This window comes from Musa acuminata, unplaced genomic scaffold (assembly GCF_036884655.1).
Source record: "Musa acuminata AAA Group cultivar baxijiao unplaced genomic scaffold, Cavendish_Baxijiao_AAA HiC_scaffold_62, whole genome shotgun sequence".
NCBI lineage: Eukaryota > Viridiplantae > Streptophyta > Magnoliopsida > Zingiberales > Musaceae > Musa > Musa acuminata.
The window spans coordinates 27,501-32,500 of record NW_027020343.1 but is presented as its reverse complement, the minus strand read 5'-3'; positions in this window follow the sequence as shown (position 1 = coordinate 32,500).

Sequence of the window (5,000 nt, the reverse complement as noted above, 5' to 3'; positions counted from 1 at the left end):
CAGGAACCGAGCGTCTCGATCACTCACGATATTGTGGGGGACTCCCCAATACTTCACTACACCCTTCATCATCAGTCTGGCCGCCTCTTCAGCTGAACAGTGTAGGGGAGCAGCAATGAAAGTTGCATACTTTGAAAACCGATCGACCACCACGAGTATCGATCCGAGTCCCCCTACAGGTGGCAAGCTTGATATGAAGTCTAAGGAAATGCTCTCCCATGGCCTTTCTGGTACGGGCAACGGCTCCAAAAGTCCCACCGGCTTCCGCTGCTCCACCTTGTCTTGTTGGCAAGTAAGGCATGTTCGAACATACTCCTCCACATCAATCCCCATCTTCGGCCAGTAGAAGGCTCTCTCCACGAGAGCCAGAGTTCTGTGAATGCCGGGATGTCCAGCCCAAAGGGAATCGTGACACTCTTTTAAGAGTTCACGCCTTAAATTGTCCACTCGAGGAACATAAACCCTATTCCCTTTTGTGTAAACAAGTCCCTCCTGGACCCAAAATCGTCGTGCCTTTCCTTCTTTGATGAGCTGCATCAGGATAACTGCCTGGGGATCACTATACAGTCCATTTCTGATTCGGGAAAGGAAGTTGGAGTGTAACTGACTTGTTTGGCCTCTGCCCTCCAGTTGTGCAGCATTCACGCACTCCACCTTCCGACTCAGCGCATCGGCCACGACATTTGCCTTCCCGGGCTTATATTCCATTGCCATATCAAATTCAGCCAGGAAGTCCTGCCACCGTGCTTGCTTTGGGGAGAGCTTCTTCTGAGTTTGGAAATAACTCAGGGCGATGTTGTCTGTCCTCAGCACAAATCGCGACCCGAGGAGGTAGTGTCGCCAAACTCGTAGGCAGTGGATCACCGCTGTCATCTCCTTCTCATGCACTGGATACCGCCTCTCGGTCTCGTTGAGTTTGCGGCTCTCGTAGGCCACCGGATGACCTTCTTGCATGAGTACTCCACCAATAGCAAAGTCCGAAGCATCTGTATGGACTTCAAAGGGCTCTCCATAGTTTGGCAATTTGAGCACTGGTTCTTCCAGAACAGCAGCCTTTAGATCTTGGAATGCTATCTCACATCTGTCAGACCACTTCCAAGGCTGCTCCTTCTTCAGCAACTCCGTCAGTGGAGTTGCCCGCTTCGAATATCCCGCGATGAAGCGTCGGTAGTAGTTGACGAAACCAAGGAAGGATCTCAACTCTGGCACCTTCTTTGGAGTTCGCCATTCCGCAACTGCTTGCACCTTCGACTTGTCCATCCGGATGGAGCCATCACCGATTCGGTGCCCCAAGAACAGGATCTCAGTTTGAGCAAAGTAGCATTTCTCCCTTTTTACGAACAAAGTGTTCTCCCTGAGAACCTTGAAAATCGTCCGAAGGTGCTTGACGTGCTCCTCGAGCGTTTGGCTGTAGACGACAATGTCGTCCAAGTAGACGACCACGAACTTATCCAAATACTCCTTGAATAGCTGGTTCATGAGAGTACAGAATGTTGCCGGAGCGTTGGTTAAGCCGAAAGGCATCACCAAGAACTCAAACGCTCCATATCTGGTCACACATGTAGTCTTTGCTTCGTCGCCTTCAGCAATGCGCACCTGCCAATACCCCGACCGAAGGTCGAGTTTTGAGAAATACTTCGCCTTGCCCAATTGGTCGAACAAGTCCGCGATGAGCGGGATGGGATACTTGTTCTTCACTGTTACTTTGTTGAGGGCTCGATAGTCGACGCATAATCGGAGACTCCCATCTTGTTTCTTCTGAAAGAGAACTGGAGCTCCGAAAGGTGCTTTTGAGCTGCGGATGAGACCACCGCTTAGCAGTTCACCTAACTGCTTTCTGAGTTCTGCCAACTCTGGCGGGGCCATGCGATAGGGTGGTCTCGCTGGAGGCTTCACTCCTGGCTCCAGCTCAATGCTGTGATCCACGCCTCTGCGTGGCGGGAGAGTCTTCGGCAACTCAGGTGGCATAACGTCTTTGAACTCCTTCAGGACGTTGGCCACCACAGCAGGTTCTTGAATGGCTTCTTCATTGAGTGGCTCTAGCTTCATAGCAGCCACGAATGTTAGTTCGCCCTTTCGCACCCCTTTCTTCAATTGTAATGCCGAAATATGTTGGGGCTCCTTGGTTCCTCTCCGAGAGACGGGCACCACACAGGGGTCATCGCCTCCCATCATACATAGGGAATTCAAGAATGGCATCGGCACCAACTTCGCCGCGTGCATAAACTCCATTCCAAGAATCACTTGGAAGTCGTCTAGTGGCACGGCCATCATGTTGGTGGTTCCGCTCCAAGTCCCGATTCTGATGGGAACTCCCTTCGCCAATCCGGAGATTCGCCTGGCCTCCGAGTTCACTGCTTTCATTCGGCTTGGGCTCTTCTCCAATGTCAACCCAAGTCGCTGTGCTTCACGATCGGCTATGAAGTTGTGGGTAGCGCCCGTGTCCACCATTGCACGGGTCGTTTGGCCATTCAGCTTGATGTCCACATACATCAGTTCACTACTTCCTGCTTTTTGTGCCTTCGTCTTCATGTTCTCCCCCACTTGACCCCGCATAGCGTTCAACAAACGCATTGCTCCCATTCGGGGTCCTTGCGACTCTTCATCGTCGCTGCTGGATTCAGAACTGCTTGAGCTAAGGGCAACAGCTTTGCCCTTGTCCGATCGGGGAGGGTGGATGGAAGCTGTCAAAGCGTTGAGTGCCTGCTTCTGTGGGCACTCCCTTACCATGTGCGGTCCTCCGCACAAGAAGCATCCTCCAGGTTTTGAGGCCTTGCCTTTTGGGTTCGGCCCTTTGTGGGAGCTCTTCTTCTTCTGTTCGCCCCCGAGCTCCTTCCCTCGAGAATGTTTTTGAGGGCGATTGCTTGAAGATTGTTTCCTTCTCGCTGGGTCTTCAGAGGAAACGAAGTCGGTGAGCCTTTCTGCAGCTGCAATTGCCCCGACCACGTCGGTAACATTCCTTCGATTCAGCTCTTGCTGAGCCCATGGTTTCAAACCATCAAGGAAACTGAACAACTTGTCCTTCTCGGACATGTCCTGTATGTCCAGCATCAGTGCAGAAAACTGCTTTACATAGTCTCGGATGGTGGTACTTTGGCGGAGTTGTCTCAACTTCCTTCTTGCGACGAACTCTGTGTTCTCTGGTAGGAACTGAGTTCTCAACTCCCGCTTCAAGTCTTCCCATGTGTCGACTCGACACCGACCTTGTTGGATTTCCTCCCAACGAGTTCGCCACCAAAGTTTCGCATCTCCGTTCAGATACATTGTTGCTATTGAAACTTTGGTATCTTCAGAATCGGGTCTCGTAGCTCGGAAGTATTGTTCCATGTCGAACAGAAAGTTCTCAAGCTCCTTGGCATCTCTGGCCCCTCCGTATCCATGGGGCTCAGGTGCCCTCAAGTTTTGTGGCGGTGCAACGCGGGTGTTGCCTCCTCCCGCATTTAGCGTTCTTGTGAGCATAGCCACCTTCGCCGTGAGTTCCGCCACAACATCTTGTAAGTGCTGCACGGAGTCCTTGGTGTCATCGGACAGTCGGTCGACTAGGGCCTCGACCTTGTCGATCCTGGACTCCGCTTCCTCTTGCGAGCTCTCTACCCCAACAAGTCTTTGTTGGCCATGGTAGAGTTCCTCCATGCTCGCTTCCAGAACATCCAGGCGGGTTTCCGCCGTCGTGAGTCTCTCCTTATGACTCTTTTTCCCAATTAGCGCACCAGATTGCGCTTCCTCCGCTCGCGGAGAGTTGCCAACTTCTCGCTCATCCTGTTCGCTGCCGCGATCCTCATGAGCGGCTCCAACAGCATGAGAGCGAGTGTGCACATGCAGCCCACCTGCGGCTGCTTGGGGCAAGGGTCCGGCCTGCCCCATCTTGCTTGATTCGCCACGATGCTTTGCCATGGCGAAGTTGCGAAGTTCGTTCGCTGTTCGATCGAAGAGCTTGCCCGCTCTGATACCACAATGTCACGACCTTAGCTGGAATTGCCTAAGGCGTGCGGCACCCTTGCGGCCAACGACGCGAACTTAGCTTGCGTTGCCTAAGTCGCGAGTCACTCTTGCGGCAAAGACGCGAACTTAGCTTGCCTTGCCTAAGTCGCGCTTCGCCCTTGCGATCTTGCTCCGCAAGGATCAGCCCACTTTGTAACCTCTCGCAGGTCCCGAAGGACCTGTAAAAGAGAAAGAGAGTTAGATCGAAAGAACGAGCAACGGACACGTCCCGAAGTCTCGCGAAAAGGAAAGCTTTACAAGCAATTCGTCGAACACCTTGTGTGCACAAGAGAAAAGAGGGAGAGGGGGAAAAACAAGGCTTTCAAGGATGAACGAACAGCTGCAAGCCCACAAACAGCCGCTCACCTGGTCCCGGACGCAACACCAAGTTCCCGTAAAGGTCACGTGCGAACTTGCGAAAGAGTGTTCAACGCCCGGTATATAACCGAAGCCCCATCCAGCCATGTGCCACCCGGGGGGTTCCTGGGTGCTGAGATGGCTGACGTTTTGGTGAGCGGAGGCAGCACTCCGCTCACCTCCCGCGGCACGCGAAAACGGAGCCGTTTTGGGCTGTTTTGGGGCTGTTTTGCTCGGTTCGGTGAGCGATCGCTTTGCAACGCTGCAGCTTGTTCGAACTTACATATTTACAAGCAAAATGACCCAAAACCATGGGAAAACATGCTGTCAAGCAGCTGTACATGCGGGTGTGAGCGACGAACGGTTCATTGAACGAAGTTGTTGCGGGTGCGCGACGACCGTTCGTGACAACCCGGGGGGTTCCAGGGTGCTGAGATGGCTGACGTTTTGCTCCGCTCACGATGGTCACCGCACCACGCAAGAACAGCCCAAAAACAGGCCAAAACAGCCCAAAAACGGGCCAAAACAGGCCATTTTTGGCTGCGCGAGCGAGCGGCGAGCGGCGAACAGTGAGCGAAGCGTGAGGCAGCACCGTCCCTGCTATACGAAAGCCCCATCCAGCCCTGTGCCACCCGGGGGGTTCCAGGGTGCTGAGATGGCTG